This window comes from Trematomus bernacchii, unplaced genomic scaffold (assembly GCF_902827165.1).
Source record: "Trematomus bernacchii unplaced genomic scaffold, fTreBer1.1, whole genome shotgun sequence".
In the NCBI taxonomy this organism is placed as follows: Eukaryota; Metazoa; Chordata; class Actinopteri; order Perciformes; family Nototheniidae; genus Trematomus; species Trematomus bernacchii.
In genome coordinates this window covers 34,336-56,448 of record NW_022987715.1, presented here as the reverse complement: position 1 = coordinate 56,448, position 22,113 = coordinate 34,336, and positions in this window count along the sequence as shown.

Genomic DNA, 22,113 nt, shown 5'->3' with positions numbered 1-22,113 from the left:
CACCTGCAATGTTATGGGCCGCCAGTTTAAAGAGACACTGTCACCAAAGACAGCCTTACAGCCGACCAGAACAAGGCTAAAGCTATACTCTGACACATACATGCCATCCCTGGGGAAATGTCACACTGAATGTGTGGTCAGGGGGAAAACACACAGACTTGTGTTTGAGATAGTGAACACCAAACAAAAGCCCCTGCTAGGTGGTGCTGCATGCACTGATCTGGGCCTTGTGAAATTCACTATTCCAAGAGAACTACTGCCAGCGGAGGTGAACACTATTGATGCAAGCCAGTCTATGCCACTCACAAAAGAAATGCTACTGAAAGACTTTCATGATGTTTTCCATGACCCGATGGAGTCAGTCCCAGGTAATGTTCATTTCGATCTGAACCCTGAAGTGACACCAGTCCAGTGCTCACCACGAAATGTCCCTGTAGCGCTAAAAGCCCGGGTTAAGGAAGAGCTGGACAAACATGTGAAAGCAGGCAACCTTCCGCCAGTGACCGAGCCAACAGCGTGGATAAGCAACATGGTGACAGTAGCTAAACCGGATAAGATAAGAATCTGCATTGACCCAAAGCCTCTCAACCAGGCACTTCTCAGGTCCCATTAGCACATGTCAACGCTAGAAGACGTCTTGTAGAAACTGCCCAAGGCTCGTGTCTTCACACTGGTTGACGCTCGTGACGCCTTTCTCCAGTGCAAGCTTGATGAGGAAAGCAGCCGCTTGACGACATTCTGGACCCCATGGGGTCGGATGAGATGGCTCAAACTCCCGTTTGGAGTCTCAGTGGCGCCAGAGATCAATCAGCGCAAGCAACATGAGCTGCTATCAGGCCTGGCTGGCATCGAGCCTATTGCGGATGACATCCTGGTGGTCGGGTGTGGCGATACGGACGCAGAGGCTGAAGAGGACCACAACACCAACTTAAGAGCTCTCATGCAACGGTGCAGGGCTGTGAAGCTCAGACTGAGTGAACGCAAGCTGCAGTTCAAGTTCAAAGCTGTACATTTCCACGGCCATGTACTGTCTACAGAAGGACTGAAAATCGACCCAGAGAAAACTCAAGCAGTGTTGGACATGCCAACGCCCACGGATGCTAAGGCAGTGCAACGCATGATCGGGTTTGTGACATATCTGGCTAAGTTCCTGCCAAGGCTATCGGAGATCTGTGAGCCTCTTCGCAGACTCCTGGATAAGGACTCGGCATGGCACTGGCTGCCAAAACACGATGATGCAATACGCGAGATAAAGCGGATGGTCACCAACACGCCGATTCTCAAATATTATGACATCACAAAGCCTGTAACGATCCAGAGTGATGCCAGCCAGTGGCGGAGCCAGGACATTTTCAGTGGGGTGGCCAGGATGGAACCAGTGATCATTTTGGGGTGGCATTGAAATCACTATTATATGAACATAAAAATACATCTCACTAGAAAATAAGGGGTTATTTAAGGCACCTACAACACACCTCTACATTATTTGGGATTAAGCTAGTGGTGGAATAGATCAAATAATATTCAGTATATCTAACTATTTTTTTCTTATTCCCACAGGCAAAGTAACAACGAAGCCACGGTAAGTAGGGGTGCTGGGGGTGCTGTAGCACCCCCTGATGCAGGACAGGGAATCTGCACGTCCACAAGATTAAATGGAAATATAATACAAATATAATACAAAAAAAACAAATGTTCGGCCTTGATGTTCACATTCATAATTAAGTAAAGATAACACCCTTTTCACCCCGGTTACATTTTCCATTTGCCCTGAGAGGCTCAGTGAGGTAAAGGACTCTCTGAGTGTTTAGATAGTTCACTTTAGTCTAAGTTATCTCAGTGGGTCTCAAACGGTTTTATCACAATTTATGTAAACAAATATTACCAAGGCACACCTTTATAATTATTAGGATAAATACAAACAGGTTTGAAATCATTTCAATGTATACTATAGGACAGTAAACCAACAATATCCTTTAAAACTGGAGAGATTAAAAAATATGGATAAATAAATAAATGTTAACTGGTAAAATAAGATATGAATGAACAAGCAAAAATCTTGCCTAGGGCAGCAAATTGGTCAGAACCGGCCCTGGTGTCATCCCCACAGCACCCCCCATTTGAAACATGTTCCCACGGCTATCAACAATACGCCCAAGCTGCCCTTCCTTAAAAGAAATTACAGCAATTATCTACCTCATTGTTTTGTTTTTAGAAAAACAAAAACTAGGTGTATCTTGTTCTTGTTCTATCAGATGTTTAATGATTCAACATGTTTTTACACTTTCCTGTTTAAATTCTGCCTCGTGTTTGTTCTCATTGGGCCTTATGAAACAACATGTTCTATTCCAATGCTCAATTGCTCTAGGTCGGATTTCCTACTAACGTAATAGACACTTTGGACATTTATTAATCCTCTTGCCACTAGGCAAGGCGAGGCAAGTTTATTTATATAGCACCTTTCAACACAAGGCAATTCAAAGTGCTGTACAAAAATATAAGTCAATAAGATCTAACAACACTAACATGTGTAGTCAAATTTGTCTGAAAATGATTTAGAAATGTTGCTTCATTTGGATGGAAAATGTGCGAGGCGAAAATGTACCTCACTCTTAGTTTATGAAATCATCAACTCACTATATAAAAAAATTAAAATTGGCATCAACAGCACGAAAACAAAACCGGTTGCAACCATGTTGTCAAAGTAGCAGCAAAAAGAGCCAATGTGATGTACTGCCCGCTTGTTTGTTTGAGAGCTTGAACAACAACTGACAAGTGAAGAAATGCATGGATGAAATGTTGATGTGTGGTTCAGTTGCCTCTATATGCATTGAATAAAAACTGATGATTATTTGCGATGCATTTATGTGAAGCAGTATTTTATTGGTGTTGCTGGTTAAGATAAGTATGATGTAACTATTTTATAGACTAATATGTAGCTTTATCAATAATGCCGTGCCACATTTTATAAGCTATTTGTTTTGAATGTAAAGTAGTGAAGTGGGAGTTTAAACTAACAGAGATTTAATAAGTAGAGCAACTTCCTTATGCCCGGGCAGCCGAAAATATGTTTTGTGTGCACACTTTTGGGCCTTTGGGGACTCCGTAGAACCACCGCAGACAATTACATTTCAGGAAGTTCACTTCTATCTATCTATCTATCTATCTATCTATCTATCTATCTATCTATCTATCTATCTATCTATCTATCTATCTATCTATCTATCTATCTATCTATCTATCTATCTATCTATCTCTATCTCTCTCTCTCTCTCTCTCTCTCTCTCTCTCTCTCTCTCTCTCTCTCTCTCTCTCTCTTTCAATTCAATTCAATAAGCTTTATTGGCATGAATGTCAGGTGAACAATATTGCCAAAGCGTCAAGGATAATACAATTCAATAAAATTGATAAAAATACAAATACAATTCATTCATTAAACAATTTACAACAATATATTATTACAAAACCTCAAGTATCAAATGTAAAAAGAAAGAAAGAAAACTCACTCCATGAAGTAGAGGAGTGATCAGAGTGAGCTGTGAGGAACAGCTGTTATGTGTTGTTGCTGTCTCTGAGGCTGTGACATGCGCTCACATATTTCGCTGCTTCTATGCTGCTGGCACTATTTTCTCCAAGTACATGTTGCATTTTATTCTGGTCAGACAGTGATTCAAAATCTTGGAGTTTACATGTTATCTTTGTAAAGAACTTTGTTCTAATGTCTTCGTATGTTTGACAGTGCAGCAGGAAGTGTTGTTCTGTCTCCACCTGTCTCTGTGGACAGAGCTGACACAGCCTCTCTTCTCTAGGCAGCCAGGTCTGCCTGTGTCGGCCAGTCTCTACGGCCAGGCTGTGGTCACTGAGTCTGTACATTGTTAATGTCTTCCTCAGTTTGGGATCAGTCACGGCGGTCAGATAGTTTGCCACCGTGTACTGTCTGTTTAGAGCCAAATAGCATTGAAGTTTGTTTTGGGTTTTCGTGGTACATGTCCAATAGTTGATGTCATTTTCTTTTGCTTTAGCTATGATTTGGTTGGGCCAGATTGTGTGAGGGCTGTCCTGAGGCCTTGTCCTGAGATACCCCATTCACACCAACGGTGTTTCGGGGCCGGTTCGGTGCTGGTGCTTGAAAAGCACCGGGTTTTCCTGTTCACACCGCAGCGGAGCAGCCTCTAAGGAATCCGGTTCGTTTCGAGCACCAAAAAGTTGTCCGTGTAGAAGCAAGAACCGCTTACGTCGGAGGGGGGCGAGATTAACCTGAGCTAACAGTTAAGGCGAGTACGGCAAATAAAAGTTGTAACCAGCAGTAGTGCTGAGCAAAGTGACTAGAACGCAACCACACACTTGTAAAAAAAAAACACGCTTTATAAAGTGTTGGAGTAGAATACCTCTGCTACGCGCCGTTCGTTGGATGAGGCTGGATCTCTATTAAATTAAGAAAGGAATTGAAAACACCGGAATCAAAGTTATAACAAATTATCTGAGTTTACTTCTAGTAGGAAACCAAACACATATACAAGTTATACAGAGTACTCGAGTACTCCGGGCTTCAGGCCTGATGATGCGGTTTTACAGGTAGACAGACCAGCTTTCAGAAAACGAGAAGTATGGACTCCAGGTTTGTGATGCGGTTTACCGTCTTCTAGCACCAGCTTTCAACAGACCAGAAGCATTTTACACTCAAAATCATCAGTATTTCTATCCATTTTTGGGGCGGAGATGGGTCATCTCTTCCTTCCCACTTTTCTCCCAAGCGAATTAGAGAACCCCTGGGGAGGGGCTGTTTAAACTGACCACCTCCTCCAAGTGTCCTGATTGGCTGGATTCGCTTCTGGCCGAGGTCAATCAGAGTTTCGAACAGAGTGAGACCCCAAACCACACTAGGTCAAAAGTCAATGTTTATCTTTACCTTATCTTTACTCTACATTCCTCTCTAGGGGATATTTTCCTATTTTACGATGTCTTTAACGACTTAGAAACAGCATCTGGCTCTTAGTGGTGATAACAGCCAATGTTGGTGTGTGAAACACAGAATCTCTGGATCAGTGAGTTTAAAGGTGAGAATAACATTCTTTTTCTAAGTGATTATCAAAACCCGTTCAAACAATACATGTTTACTTCAATACAGTGTAGAATCATATCTTCTTACTTCAATCCCTCTTTTGATCTCACCTCACGAGATCAACATATAGCATTTGAAACATTACCACTGTCAATTTTCTTCTTACTGTGTCTGTCCCAACATTTATATAAACCCATCAGAAGTTGGGATATAGAGCACTTTAAACCTTTAGGAACAGTCCACAACAACAACTTATTATGACAGTGGAGGGAGAATAAAATATGTCTAAAAAGCAAAGTCCTTGTCAGCTGAGTCATCTTTACTCTTCCCTCAATGGTGGAACTGATGAGTCTTAACACACAATGAGCAGATACAAGGCACACAACAACAACCACATGTCACCAAAATGGCAATAAAAGTAGCCACAGAAATTAGAAAAGACATTATCATACTTTTCCCTCTTTTGGTAACACATAGTTCTGTAGAATAAAAAATACCAATCCCTTATATTGTGGGATATAAAAATAAAGTTGAAAGTTCCTCAAAAAAAATGGATTGTTCAGACAAAGTTCCACACCGGCTATATCAACCTGTTTCAGCGGGAAATGGAGTTCCCTGTACCGTCTTGGTTTGCCATGTCTTCGTCCCCCCAGCCCGCTGACGGCGGCTTCTGGGGTGCTTGCTAGAGAGATGTGGCCTGATTGTCTTCCCCCGGCCCGCTGATGGCGGCTTCCGGGTCGACTGTTGGAGAGATGTCCTCCCGATCCTCCTCCTCCGGACTGCTGATGGCGCCTCCTGGGTCGACTGCTGGAGAGATGTCCTGATCCTCCTCCTCCGGCCCGCTGATGGCGCCTCCTGGGTCGACTGCCTTGACGAGAGCCAGATCTGTTCTGATGTCGTCTAGGGTCCTCGCGACGAGGGCCAACTCTGTCCTGATGTCGTCCAGGGTCCTCGCAGGTGTTTTTCCCGACCGCAGACTGGCTCCAGTGGTACCAGTTGTCTCCCTTTCCATCTAGGCGAACGGCATGAGAGGTCCCCTCCAACCAGACGTAATCTGCTGTGTTGGCCTTGTGTTTCTCGGGTCCCCCTTTTGACGTCAGCAGCCTGTATGGAGAAGTCTCATACCAAGCCCTTAAGTTGCTGGAAATATGGTTTTGAAATCATCTCAAAAAATCAAAATAAAAAATCAAAATCAAAAATAAAAATAAAAATCAAAAATAGAACAAAAATAAAAATAAAACAAAAAAGGAACAAACTAACAAAACAAAAAATAACCAAAGCTAGATTATTTTAACTGTATCAATTTCTCTTAAAAGCAACAAATAAAACAAAACAAAAAATACCATAACTAGTATTTTAAATTGATAAATTTCTCCTAAAAACGTAATAATCTCACATACATATTGTCTGATGTATATCCCATCCTTTTCCCCCTTTTACTGAAATAGAACGCCGTTAACGGTGTTCCCATTTTCAGAAATAACGAGCCTTATACATCAGTTATTTAATATCAGCTATATATTTATTATTACTATTACTTATATATCAGGCATTAAATGTCAGCCTTCTTCCATGATTGACCTCGTCTACATTATCTGACTTATATTGATACGTGTCTGTTTGTATTTATTTAATATACTGGGCAATTATTGATAACCTTTTGAATCTCCCTCTTTTCTTAACAACTTGAGGTATGGCTATTTTGAAATCTGACTTGGTTAAGAGATGATTTGTTTATTGGTGAAAGGAACACTCTTCCCCTCAATGGTGTGGGGGTGGATATTCAGGGAGAGTTCCTTACAATCTCCAGATCTTCCTCTCAGTGTAGAGGCCATAAAACCTTTTAATGGGCTCTGTGGTCTGTTCAGATTTAGATTTTCTTCCTCTCCAGAGGTCACGCCTGTCTTTGACCCTGTATGCTGCTTTGAATCTGCAGCACCTCAGGACATAGAAAGTGATAGATCTCTTCCCAAAAGTGTAAGTTCCCTTTTGAGCAACATAGCTCCACATTTAACACTCCCTGACTTGTTTGTAAAGCGTTCTTTAAGACCTGAATTGAGTCTTCTGTTGTGTAACGGAAAATCCCATTTCCAAAAAGGGTCAGTTTAATAGCCCTTATCATATTACCGCTCTGTGCTTGCATGCTAGGACCTATTGTCTTTGCCAGAGCTGCTGCTACTCATTCTACATGTTTTAGCTCCATATTAGCAGGGTTCACTAACATGGTTGGTTGATCCAGTTTAAGATTTTCAATATCTTCCATTACTATTTCCAACATTCCTTATCCCTGAATATCAGGTCTAACAATGCGTTTTCCTTTAGGAGTATTAGATGGGATACTCATAAGTGGCATTCGTGAGCCATTATCTCCATAGGGTGGAGGTAGGGTCTCAGACATTATACCACCTTCTTGTTGCTCTCTGTCTCTCAAGTATTACACAGATTTGACTTAAAAAAAATCACACAGAGCTTCTCATACCTTATCATATCACAGTCAGGCAAATTATTATTGTGCGATGTTTATTTCAACAGATAGCGTGACTTCCAGAAGTAAGCTTCTACAATCTCCTCACGGTGATTGCGACTTCAGGTCAAGAGTTAAAAACTCAGTCAACAAAATCTCTTTATCGTCACGTTTAATGAGCCTGATTATCCCCACAACAGTTTTGTGATGAGATACGGTCGTTCCAAATAATTAGTTGGAGGTCGCGTCTCTCTCCTCCTCTATCACCCACCATATAACAATTACAGACATTTTATACATTTAAAGCACCACGAAAGGTAACCGCATTAATCAATCTTATCATGATCTGCGGGGAATGTAACCCTTCTTTTATAGCCTTACAGTCTTTAATGAAAGCACTGCAAGGTAACCGTATTCATCAATGTTATATTGACCTACGGGGAATTTAACCCTATTTTGACACCTTCGTTAGTCTTTAATTAAAGCGTTGCAAGGTAACCGCATTAATCAATCTTATCATGATCTGCGGGGAATTTAACCCTCTTTTTCTAGCCTTGCAGCCTTCGTTTTTGCTCTAGATCCAGGACTCAAATACCCTTCTCTAAGCACTATTAATCTAATTTAACTAGAATATGTATTGTATTTCCCACCGTGACTAAGAACACTGAGAACGCTGCTGACAACTCTACATTTTTTAGTATAATCAATCACAGATTTTTGATAATCAAAACAGGTGTCTGCTCACCTTTTGTATATGGCGCCTTGGTGTAGTTGTCAACAGTATCTCTGTGCCCTCCCCCTGGACTGGATTCTGTCCCCTGGCTGTCGGTGTCCCTTTCTAGAGATCAGCTCACAAACGTCGGGAGTCACCACTTGTAGGAGTAGAATACCTCTGCTACGCGCCGTTCGTTGGATGAGGCTGGATCTCTATTAAATTAAGAAAGGAATTGAAAACACCGGAATCAAAGTTATAACAAATTATCTGAGTTTACTTCTAGTAGGAAACCAAACACATATACAAGTTATACAGAGTACTCGAGTACTCCGGGCTTCAGGCCTGATGATGCGGTTTTACAGGTAGACAGACCAGCTTTCAGAAAACGAGAAGTATGGACTCCAGGTTTGTGATGCGGTTTACCGTCTTCTAGCACCAGCTTTCAACAGACCAGAAGCATTTTACACTCAAAATCATCAGTATTTCTATCCATTTTTGGGGCGGAGATGGGTCATCTCTTCCTTCCCACTTTTCTCCCAAGCGAATTAGAGAACCCCTGGGGAGGGGCTGTTTAAACTGACCACCTCCTCCAAGTGTCCTGATTGGCTGGATTCGCTTCTGGCCGAGGTCAATCAGAGTTTCGAACAGAGTGAGACCCCAAACCACACTAGGTCAAAAGTCAATGTTTATCTTTACCTTATCTTTACTCTACATTCCTCTCTAGGGGATATTTTCCTATTTTACGATGTCTTTAACGACTTAGAAACAGCATCTGGCTCTTAGTGGTGATAACAGCCAATGTTGGTGTGTGAAACACAGAATCTCTGGATCAGTGAGTTTAAAGGTGAGAATAACATTCTTTTTCTAAGTGATTATCAAAACCCGTTCAAACAATACATGTTTACTTCAATACAGTGTAGAATCATATCTTCTTACTTCAAAAGTCAGGCAACACTAACCAGGCTTCGTGTGATTCTGTTTATTTGTACCTTACTTTGACCATCCGTTCGCTGTTATTGATCATTGTGGAGAGCAGGCAGACGTTTTGTTTTTTATTATAGCAGCTATCGGATGGAATCAATACATGGGCTGCACAGGTTGTCATGTCCGACTATCACAAGTAGAATCATAATGGAAAATACGCCGGTAAAAAGTGCCTGTAGAAAACGGCTTAGCAAGTAGTCAGTTTAGCTTCGGTTGCTATGCTAACATCACCCATGTTATACCAGAGAAACTTTCATAACAGCGTTGTGATGCCAAACAGCGTCAATTCAGACTGACACCAAACAGCGTCAATTCAGACTGACACACATTCACTTAAGGGGAACTGGGGATATGTAACAGCTGCTTGTGTGACAGTCAGACAGTGAATACTTTAGAGCCGTGTGAGCTAACCCGGAGCTAACGGGAGAATACACTTCCGTTGAAGAGCAGTCAGCACTGCAGCGGTCGGTAAATGCCGCTGAAACACATTAATAAACAATGAACCACGGCACTCTGGAGAAAAGTATAAGGTTGGAGAAGTCGTTATTTAATTTAATCTGGCTTCGTATGATTAAAAGCAACACGATCATCGACCCGACGCAGTCCCCGGCCCGTTGTTGTTGTGAGGTGAGCTCCGTTGGGGAGAAACTCAGCGACGTAAACTGTGACGTCATGACGCAGCAGCGGCAGCACCAGTCGGGCTCTGAGCGGTGTGAAAAGAGCCGGCGCTAAACCGAAGAACCGGTTCTGAACCAGAAAAGCTCTAGCACGGAGCTAGAAGGGGAAAAGCCTTGGTGTGAAAGGGGTATTAGAGGAGGTGAGCCTCAGCACCAGCTGGTTGAGGGGACTCCTCTCTATGTTCTCCTCTTGGCAATGGAGGGCTTTGTAATGGTAGGAGTTGGGATCACTGGTTTTTAGGTGGTTGTAGAATTTGACTGCTCTTTTTTGTATCCTAATTAAAAGGGGGAATTGGCCTAGCTCAGCTCGGCATCCATTGTTGGGGGTGTTCCTGTGGACTCTCAGGATGCCCTTGCATATCTCCGCATGTAGGGTTTCTATTGGGTGTTTGTCCCATTTATTAAAGTCTTGATTTCCAAGAGGACCCCACACTTCGCTACCATACAGTATGATTGGTTCTATTATTGAATTGAATATTTTGAGCCAGATTCTAACAGGTATATCTATATTTGAAGACTTTTTGATAGCATAGAAAGCCTTTCTTCCTTTGTCTCTGAGATCATTAATGGCCAGATTGAAATTTCCTGTTGAAGTAATTTTGAGTCCCAAATATGTGTAGCTGTGTGTGTGTTCTATGTCAGTGGAGCCCAGTAAGAAGCGGTGTGGGTTTCCCTGACCCCTGGGTCGTTTCTGGAAGACCATAATCCTGGTCTTTTCCAGATTAACTGTCAGGGCCCAGGTCTGACAGAAGCTTTGCAGATGATCCATTTGCTGTTGTAATGCCTCTTTAGATGGAGCTAGCAATATTAGATCATCTGCAAACAGGAGGCATTTAATTTGTGTGTCAGAGAGGGTGAGTCCAGGGATATCGGATTGTTCTAATGATTTAGCCAATTGATCAATATAAATGTTAAATAGGGTGGGGCTGAGACTGCAGCCCTGTTTCACCCCTCTACTTTGGGGGAAGAAATCTGTTTCCATATTGCCAATTTTCACAGCACATTTATTATTTGTATACATTGTTTTAATGATATCATATGTTTTCCCCCCTACACCGTTTTCAATCAACTTCAGGAACAGACCGTTATGCCAAATTGAGTCGAATGCTTTTTTGAAATCTACAAAACAAGAGAAAATCTTCTTATTTTGGTGGACATGTTTATGAATGAGGGTGTGGAGGGTATATATATGGTCTGTAGTCCGATGGTGTGGTGTAAATCCAATCTGACTCTTGCTCAGGACATTATGTTCACTGAGGAAGTCTTGCAGTCGGCTGTTTAGGATGCTGCAGAATAACTTCCCCAGGTTGCTGCTGACACATATGCCTCGGTAATTGTTTGGGTCAAATTTATTTCCATTTTTAAATATTGGTGTGATGATTCCTTTGCTCCAGATGTCAGGGAAATGTCCAATGCTCAGAACCAGGTTGAATAGTTTCAACATGGCAGTGTTGAACTTATGGCTGCTAAATTTCAGCATTTAATTTAAAATGCCATCAGGACCGCTGGCCTTCCTTGGTTGAAGGGCCTGGGTTTTAGCCAGGAGCTCTTCCTCAGTAATGTCATAGTCTAAAGGGTTCTGGTTGTCTTTAACGACTGATTCTAGAATGTGTAGTTTGTTGAGGAGATCATTTTGGGCCGAATTCAGTGTAACGCTACTATACAGGTTTTCAAAGTGTGTTTTCCAAATGTCCCCATTTTGAATAGCCAGTTCTTCCTTGTGTGGTTTGCTGAAAGAGTGCCATTTCTTCCAGAAATGATTTGAGTCAATGGACTCTTCAATGATTTCAAGTTGGTGCTGCGCATGTTGCTCCCTTTTAGTTCTGAGTGTTCTTCTGTATAGTTTCAGTGTTTCCCAATATTGGAGGCGAAGCTCAGGATTGTCAGGTTGTCTGTGTTTTTGATTTGATAAACTTCTGAGGGTTTTTCTCAGATGTCTGCAGTCTGTATCAAACCACTTTTCATTGGCTGACTTTTTTGATTTATGATATTGTGGTTTTTTCAGATTGGATAAATCTGCCACATTGTCAAAGATGCTGTTAATGTCCCATACAGCCTGATTCAGGCCATCATTACTGTGGGGATATGGGGTGGATAGAAAATGGTCTAATTGGGATTGAATTGTTTGATGTCTGATTGCTTTCTGGTAGTCGTCCTTGCTATTGTTTGTCCATCTATAAGGTTGTTTTGTATAGTTCAGTTTACTGGGTTCTGCTGCGTGAGGGTCTGTTACTGTCTTTTTAATGTAGAGTGTAATTTTACTATGATCAGATAAGGGTGTTAGGGGGCTGACTGTGAATGCCCTCAGACAGAAGGGGTCGAGGTCTGTGATGCTATAATCTACTGAACTATTGCCAAGAAGAGAGCTGTGTGTGTAGTGACCAAAGGAGTCCCCTCGAAGCCGACCGTTAACAATGTACAGACCCTGCGTTCGGCACAGCTGCAGTAGTTGCTGCCGGCTTTTGTTGACAGTTTTGTCAAAGTTGTTCCTGTGGGGATGCAAAGGGAGGGGAATGCTGATTTGGCCAGGTATATGTTTGTCTCCCTGTGGGCTAATAGAATCTGGTTCTATACCTGTCCTGGCATTAAGGTCCCCACAGATCAGTACACTTCCCTGGGCCTGGTACTGATTGATCTCATCTTCAAGAATGGAGAAACTATTTTCACTATAATAAGGTGATTCTGATGGGGGGATATATGCTGTACACATGAATATGTCTTTATCCATGGCGACCACCTCTCTTTTTATTTTGAGCCAAATAGAAAATTCGCCTTTTTTGATTAATTCTATTGAGTGTACAAGTGTGTCCTTGTACCAAATCAGCATTCCTCCTGAATCCCTGCCCTGGGTTACTCCTTTGAGTTTGGTGGAAGGGAACACTATCTCTCTATAGCCTAAGGGACAACCAGTGGAAATGTCTCCTCTACTCCAGGTCTCCTGTAAAACAATCACATCTGCATCTCCTAACTCTTTGGTGAAGTCTGGGGTCCTGCTCTTAAGGCCAAAAGCAGAGGACCTCAGACCCTGGACATTCCAACATGAAATCATAAATGATTTAGATTGCATTTAACTTAAAACAGAGAAAGATTCAGAGCATTCAACATTAAAATGAGATAAACTCCCAAATCTCTGGTTGTCAATAAATAGATTAATTTAAGAACACATTAGATATATGGGATTTCAATATACGATAGATTTAACAATTTTACATCACATTCATTTTTTATTTTTTTGTCTACTGTATGCAAGCAAGAAAACAAACAATGACTACTGATTGTCTACTGTGGTACCTGGCCTATCAGGTGGGAGCAGAGCAGGCTGAGCATCTGCTGGATGTCTCTCAGCTCGTCGTGTGGGGGGGTGTGGGTGGGTTCAGCGACATGGGTGGTGGTGGTAAGGGTTGGGCCTGCTGTTCTCTTCACTGCCTGAGCATAACTCAGTGGGTCAGGGTGTAGCTCCCGTCGCTGTGGTTGGGGTAGGACCCCTGGGGACAGGAGTGGTTCTGGCCTTGCTTGAGGGTAATCATAGCTGCCCTGGTGGGATCTTAGTGGGGCATGGTGTGGAAGAAGATGAGGATGATCTTGTCTCCATGGGTGTTGTCTGGGTGGTGGTCCAGTGGGGTGCCTTTCTGGTCTAAGGGGGTTTTGGGCCGGGCTGCTCCTTCTGCGGGGTGTGGATTGGTCTCTATTGAGAGCGACGTCTTTCAGTGTCCGGGCGAAGATGGGGACTGTGTTTTTATACAGATGGACGTGGTCGTATAGACAGTTGATATCCAGGGTGGGGTGGTGGGCCAGGTGGACGTTGGGCCTCAGGATACAGTCTCTGGACATGTTGCTGTTGATCCTGTGGATGGTGTCGGGGTGGAGGTCTTTCCTTGGTAGCAGGGTTGACATGACCACTCTGCTGTTGGGGAAGGTGGTGGAGGCTTTCTCTATCACTCCTCTGAGTGACTCTGACACTCTCTCTTGCTGGCTCCTCAGGTCGTTGGAGCCAGTGTGGATGATGATGTGGCTTGGGGATCCCAGCTGCTCCTCTGACAGCAGGTCCATGGCATGTTGGGTGTTTGGACACCAGATTTTAGCCACTGTGTGGGTGGGGAAAAGTTTATTTTCATCAATGAATTTGCCATTGGAGTCGATGAGGATGACAATGTCTGGCTTCCCTCTCTGCTGTGCTGGTCTGGAAGGATGAGGGGTGGTGTTAGTCTGTGGGCTAGGGGTGGTGTTCATCTGTGTGATGGGGGGAGATCTGGGAGTTGGGTTAGCATGTGGGCTAGAGATGGAGCTGGGGGTAGAGGGTGGCTGCTGAGTTGGAGGGTTCTGGCTGCTCTCAATGGGGGTCACAGGGTTCTGGTTGTGGTCTGGGTGTGAGTCCAGCTGCTCTTTCAGGGCCTGTGCAACTCTCTCTGTCTCCTGAAGCTCCTCAGATAGAGTAGTCAGTTCTCTCCTGTAGCTCTGTCTCTCTTCTCTCAGCTCCCTCACCTCCTCTGTCAGAGCGGTCAGCCGTGCCATGTGACTCTCTCTGTCCTGCTGCAGCTCTCGAACCTCAGTCCTCACGGTGGACAGCTCTCTCCTGTGGCTGTCTCTGTCCTGCCTCAGCTTGGTGAGCTCTGTGCTGATGGTAGAGTCTTGCTGGACCGTGGTGTCCTGGGTTGGCTGTTGGCTGATCAGCTCTCGCAACTGTACAAGCTCTCTCTCCAACTCTGTGAACTTCACCTTCAGGTCAGTGATGGTGTGGTTCAGCTGGGAGTCCTGGGCCTGTTCGGGTTCCCTCTCCTCAGGGTCAGCAGTGGGGCAGCCAGAAGTGGGGGTGGTGTCTGTCTCTGGCAGGGTGTGGTTGTTCTCAGTGGGGGCAGATTTCTCCTGTTGGGCCCGTTCCTTTATAAGGAGAAAGTCCAGCTCAAATTGTGTGAGGTTCTCCTGCACCATGACAGTCCCATTCTTGTATATGTTGACTGTTGTCATGACAGTGTCTGGGTCTTCTACCTCTTTAATTTTTAGTTTCCAGCCATTGCAGATCCCCTCTTTCTTCACAGAAGGGTAGTGGGCACTTATGGCGCCGTGCCATGCTATTGGCTGGTCTGTGAGGAAGATCAGATTGCTGACTTCTCCACTCTTGTACAGGTCAGCAAAGAGCGTCTCTGGTCTATCCTTCAACTGTTTTAATTTGTATGCCTTCCTGGCACTATCATTTTTGACCTCTTGTGGGTATACAAGAGGAACAGCCTCTGTACAGGCTGTGGTTGAAGCCATGGGGCTCTGCTGCTGCTGAACTGCTGCTGTTGTTACTCCTGAATTCCTCTTCTTAGCTTGGTGTTAGTTAGCTAGCAGGACAGTTAGGCTAACCGTCAGTTAGGCTAACCGTCAGTTAGGCTAACCGTCAGTTAGGCCAACCGTCAGTTTGGCAGTTGGTTGGCAGTTGGTTACATTCTCTGCTGGGTTCTTCAGTTGAACAGTGTTGTTAAGCTAGCAGGACAGTTAGGCAAACCGTCAGTTTGGCAGTTGGTTGGCAGTTGGTTGGCAGTTGGTTGGTAGTTGAACCGTATTTTCCCAAGTTTCTTGCCGTTTCTTGCCGTATCTCTTCTTTCTTTTTTTGTTTCCAGGTAGGTCAATCCGTTCAACAGATGTTTCTTCTCATAATTTTGTCAGAAAAGTTTAAGTTTATCTCATTTTAAAAATAGAAAAGTTGAAATCTTCAGGAGCTCATGATGATGCTGCTGTTCTCATCAAATGTTCTCTCTCTCTCTCTCTCTCTCTCTCTCACTCTCACTCTCACTCTCACTCTCACTCTCACTCTCACTCTCACTCTCACTCTCACTCTCACTCTCTCTCTCACTCTCACTCTCACTCTCACTCTCACTCTCACTCTCACTCTCACTCTCACTCTCACTCTCTCACTCTCCCGCCCTGTAATGAGTTGGTGCATCATGGCATGTGGTTCATTAAAAAAAAAGTACAGCTATTATCTACCTCTTGTATAACTGGTCGGCCCCACCTGCATTAGCAGGTAAACACAATGGACGAAACAAATACATTAAAGTAAAACCACTTTCCAGCAGTCAGCAGCACATTGTAAAAGCTGTTGATACAATTGTTCACATTCATAATTAAGTAAAGATAACACCCTTTTCACCTCGGTTACATTTTCCATTTGCCCTGAGAGGCTCAGTGAGGTAAAGGACTCTGAGTGTTTAGATAGTTCACTTTAGTCTAAGTTATCTCAGTGGGTCTCAAACGGTTTTATCACAATTTATGTAAACAAATATTTCCAAGGCACACCTTTATAATTATTAGGATAAATAAAAACAGGTTTGAAATCATTTCAATGTATACTATAGGACAGTAAACCAACAATATCCTTTAAAACTGGAGAGATTACAAAATATGGATAAATAAATAAATGTTAATTGGTAAAATAAGATATGAATGAACAAGCAAAAATCTTGCCTAGGGCAGCAAATTGGTCAGAACCGGCCCTGGTGTCATCCCCACAGCACCCCCCATTTGAAACATGTTCCCACGGCTATGCAACGAAGCTTACATTATACAAATGTAGTGCAATATACAGACTGTTTAGCTTATGGTGATCAGCAGCACTATGAGCTCATTCTCTCAGTGTATCATCAGGTAAACAGAGACACACACAATTTAAATAAGAGTTTTAAAATTAAATGATTGGTTAAGAATAAACATCTTAAAGTAAATAACAATAAACAATAGCCCTTAACCCTGTAAGGCCCACGGTTGTAATTTTACAACATTACTTTAAGCTATCCTAAAAAAGTCAGTAAATGTTTTGTTTTTTTAAAGACCACATTTACATAGTCAAAAGGTCCTTTTGTTCAGCCTCACAATGCTATTGGGTAGTAAATGTGTTTATAGGTCCTGCCCTCTGGCCATACACTCAGACAACCAGGGGCGCCGCCAGGGATTTTGGGCCCCATGAAAAGATATCACATTGGGCCCCACCACCAGGCCCAGGCCACGCCAACCAAGCACAATTGCTGTAACCACACCTCCTGAACCCAACCGACTCATTTATGCTTTAAATAACTCTACCTGTACAGGCTTGTAGTCCAATATATATATATATTTGTTGTATTCCAGTCTCCCTTCAGATATGTTAAAGGGGACCTATCATGCAAAATGCACTTTTGTACGTCTTTTATACATGAATATGTGTCCCCGGTGTTCCAGGGAACTCACCAAGTGTCAGAAAACACAACCCTCTCTATTTTCCTCCATACCCAAATTTCTAAAAAAGGGGCTGCAACGGATCTGATAAAAACTGATCCAGATTTGAACACTGTCCTGACGTCAGGACAGTGGCGCTACGGCTATTGGGCCAACTCCACCAATCAGCAGGAGACAGCCACGGCCATTGCCGTTCAAAAGCGCTGGAGACGCTGTAGTACATATGCCAGGCCTGTAGATGGTGCTGTTCTCACAGAATCTGCCCTTGCAAAAACAGAGCTAAAAAATGTCAAATTGAGCAAAATGAGGCATGGCTAAAATGCATGATCGGTTTGGTATTTTGAAAAGAAAAAAGTATAAATATGCCTTATATAGGTATGGTCCTACACTATATTATTCAAATATAGCATGATAGGTCCACTTTAAGTGGCATTCAACACAATGCTGCTCACCTCCTTCACTGAAACTGTACTTTGAACACTTCAATTATATTATTAACATTTTAAACTGTATACCCCGGTTATCTAGGCCCTTTGTTTTGTTTAATGTATACCATGTTTATCTAGGCCCTTTTTGTTTTTTGTTTTATGTATATATGTCACACTGTAGGACTGCGGGAAACGATATTTCGATATTTCTGGATGTACAACATGTAGAATTATTGACAATAAAGCTGACTTTGACTTTGACTTCAGTTGGGAGAAAATCTGGTTCAGGTTCAGCCTTATGGGGGGACAGGGCTGCTGAGCCTGAGATGGATCTGTTGGTCCTGGCACCAGGGGGAGGGACAACTGATTTAGTATGAATAGCTGCTAAAAATGTACCTGCATTTATTAAATGTCAGCTAAAAGAGCATTGAAATGAAAAACCTCTGCATTTTCTGTATAGTTATGAACGTTAATGTCAGCTTAGTAAAAAAAAAACATAACAATTATTATTTAAAGGAAACCTATCATGCTATATTTAAATGATATATTGTAGGGCCATACCTATATAAGGTATATTTATACGTTTCTGTTTTCAAAATACCAAACAGATCATGCATTTTAGCCATGCCTCATTTCGCTCTATGTGCTGTTTGCTGTCTACGGGTCTGATTCTGCTGACCACGCCCCCCTGCAGGAGAGAGGAGACGTGCTCTGATCAGCTGCTGGGCTGTCAGAAGAGGGGGAGAAAAAGAGATCTCCGTCCTCCGTGTTTTATTATATAGAGTCGTTATTCATTTGTTTTAAAGCTCAATAAATAACAAAGAAGACCTTTGACCGGCACTTTTCAAATTTTGTCCGGAAGATTTAAACTTTAACGGACATCTTGACCGGCGAAACAAACTGAAACTGAAACTCTGCCGCACGGTCCCCTCGTTCCTTGGAAGAGGCGGAGAGGTGGGTGTTTGTCATCTGCTGGTGGACTAACCGGAGAGAATTACAGTGCTTGCCTCGACGGGGAGCGATTGCATTGCAGCGGGAGCAAACGCTTGCCTCGGGGAGGGAGAAAGAAAGCCACAGCGAAGAAGACTTGGTTACCATGGTTACCCTTCTGTTTATTCTCCGCTGCTTTTGTGGCAGAAATTTTTTAGCTCTGTTTTTGCAAGGGCAGATTCTGTGAGAACAGCACCATCTACAGGCCTGGCATATGTACTACAGCGTCTCCAGCGCTTTCGAACGGCAATGGCCGTGGCTGTCTCCTCCTGATTGGTGGAGTTGGCCCAATAGCCGTAGCGCCACCGTCCTGACGTCAGGACAGTATTCAAATCTGGATCAGTTTTTATCAGATCCGTTGCAGCCCCTTTTTTAGAGATTTGGGTATGGAGGAAAATAGAGAGGGTTGTGTTTTCTGACACTTGGTGAGTTCCCTGGAACACCGGGGACACATATTCATGTATAAAAGACGTACAAAAGTGCATTTTGCATGATAGGTCCCCTTTAAAATGGACTACGCTTAGCTAACAGACTAATTTCCACCACTCATGGACCACACCCACCTTTTCTTTTGAAAAACTGGGTGACATACTGTCGCCCTTTAGTCCCTCTCTCTTTTCTTTCTCTTCTTTCTTTTCTTTTTGAAAGCCTGACTTTGTTAGTCGTTGAGACATGGTACACACGTAAGTACTAGCATCCCTGCTCCTCACATGCTCTCACTCTCTGCTAGAAAGTGCCGTTTGGAGGCGGAGGCGGGACCAAACCATTACATGTAAATAGAAGGGGGTGTACAAACGAGAGGCTTTGGATAATTAACTTTTGGAAGAAAATAAGTTAAATGAATTGTAAGTTTAGTGAGTACATTATCCGTATTAGGTGCCTTACAAATAATGGACGTCCGCTCTCGGGAGCGTCGGAGTGGTGCGGTTACCCTAACGGCCCGTCCACACAGCAGCGTTAAAAAATCTTGGAACGCTTCTGCCCATTCACTTTGAATGGGGTGACATCACTTTGCCTCACTTTTCGCCGAACTGCATTGTGGGCAGCAGAGCGGAGATTTTCAGGATTTTCAGGATTCAAAAGTTGAGCAATGTTCAACTTTTGAAGCTGAGGTGGAAGCATCAGCCAATCAAATCCTGTGTATGCAAATCTGACAGTTCAAGCGCTAGCCAATCAAACCGCGTGTATGCTGGGAGAGACATACCGCAGGTCATTTCCTCATATTCCAAAAAATGGAGGAGAAATTAGCGGTAGGGAATCACCCGGTGCTTTATGACCAGTCCCTATTTACCTACCGGGATACAAACCGGAGGAGCCAGGCATGGAGGGAGGTGGCAGAGACAGTGGTAGGTTTTTTCGCCTGTTTGGGGAGTTTATATCCAGTTTACTTCGGGCTTTTTTGCTTCGTATGTCGGGGGAGGGAGATTCATGTGATTGGTTGTTGGTGCCTTGCTCGCAAAAAATCCCCAAGCTTCAGATACGCCCACCTCCAAGATTTTTTTAACGCTGCTGTGTGGACGGGCCGTAAGTGACATACCTAAAGTATCCGGGATTCAGGCACCTTCCCTGGCTTGTACATTTTTGGTGATGCACCCTGGAGGTATCAGACTATTTTAAACAACTTTCCCCCGCCTTTCAAACACTTATTCATTTAACATTGACGCTCTCCTGAAAATGCACAGAATATGTGCTTTTTCAGGAGACCGTCAATGTTAAATGATTTCGTGCAAAATGACTGGCTAAAACCTCTTCCAGACATTTAAAAATACTTTCCCCGACCATTTAAACATTATTTCTGGCTTGTAAAGTGCAGTTATGCGCCCTGGAGGTATTATACTATTTCAAACAACTTTTCCCCGCCTTTCAAACACTTATTCCTGGGTACAAGTGTTATCTTCCCCCCCCTGGGTGTGTGTGAGAGACAGGTGAACTGAGTCAGCCTGCCAACAAGCAGCAGTCTGCTGTCATTTGAAACATGTTCCCCCGACTTTTAACACACTTTTACCCATGTTTTGAGCACTTATTCCTGGGTAGAAAAGACATGTGCTGTAGCCTGGTTCTCTCCAAGTACTGGGTACTAGTTAATGCCACTATCACCACCACATTTAAACCAGATGAACTGGTAGTTATCCGGGGTGCTGGAGAGTCATTTTCAGGCTCCTCTCCACAATTGTCCCCCTAAAATGATTTTAAATCATTATATTTGCATTTCAATGCATTTATTCTATCATGTATATGGTTCCCCAACACAATGCACATAGTCTGGAGCTCACTGGGGTCCTGCATATGCTTTAATCAGGCGTTTTAACACTTTTTCCCATGAAAATGATTTTTAATCACTATCATGGGGCTATGAAAATCAAATTCCGGGTAATGCAGAGCACAATTGCGCCTTTTACTATTTAAATGTATTTGTATTATATATTTTTGGGCTAGAAAGGTGACCTCTCTGGGTGATTTTATGGAGCTTAGCCCACAAATCCTGGATGATCCAGGCCGAATTTGGGTGCTCATAGGCGGCCTGCCATGCGCCCCCATCCGTGGAAAGCAAAAAAAGGTGAAGAAAACGGTTAATTATATCTTAAAATAATCAAAAATGAAGTTTTGAAAAATTGTCAAAAAAATGACAGAGTGCCAACGGAGAAGAGGCACAACTGTTTGGCGCTTTTTCCCCTTCTCCGTTGTTTGGTGCAATGGAGAAGGGGAAATGAAGCCCCGGGACCTTTTCCCCTTCCCTGTTAAAAAAATTCGTTCAAACCTTTCAAACTACCGTCTGCACGAAATCAGAAACCCAGTTTTTGGGTGCAAAAAACGGCTGTTTCTAATCTTGGAAGAATGTATCCGATGAAAGTGCACTTTGGCTCGGATGAATTTGATGCCTCCAAGACCCCCTAGCCTGGTTCTCAAAGTACTTTAAGTTTGACTCTGGATGAATGCAAGGGCAGTTTGCAGGGGACTTTGTCTGCATTATGATGCACTATTTTGGGATAGTTTTCTCAATTTAAACACGGACTGGAGATGGCTCGGACCCTTCTATGTGACCCTGGAGGATATGACCGAGAGATGACAGACTCTCTTGCGGGGTCATGATGCACTATATTGGGACACCATTTTCTCATTTTGATCCCTTTTCCTGGTTCTCACAAAAGTTGACTATGATTATTTTGCCCATGGAGGAATGCCAGGGGAGTCGACAGGGGACTCCTGCGGGGTCATGATGCACTATATTGGGACACAATTTTCTCATTTTGACCCCTTTTCCTGGTTCTCACAAAAGTTGACTCTGATTATTTTGCCCATGGAGGAATGCCAGGGGACTCCTGCGGGGTCATGAGGCACTATTTCCGGGTACTCTTTTTTCATTTTCATGCCTATTTCCCTGGATGAAATAAAAAAAATGTTTTTTGTTTTTAGCCCATTTTCACCCAGTTCTGGCCACCGCGTTGCCTGGAGGACGCTTTTGCGGGGTCATGAGGCACTATTCCTGGGTACTTTTTTTCATTTTCACCCAAATTTCCTTGGATGAAATAATTTTTTTTGTTGTTGTTGTTGAGCCCGGTGAAGACTGTCATGCTTGCAGTAGCCTCCGGTAGCGAGAC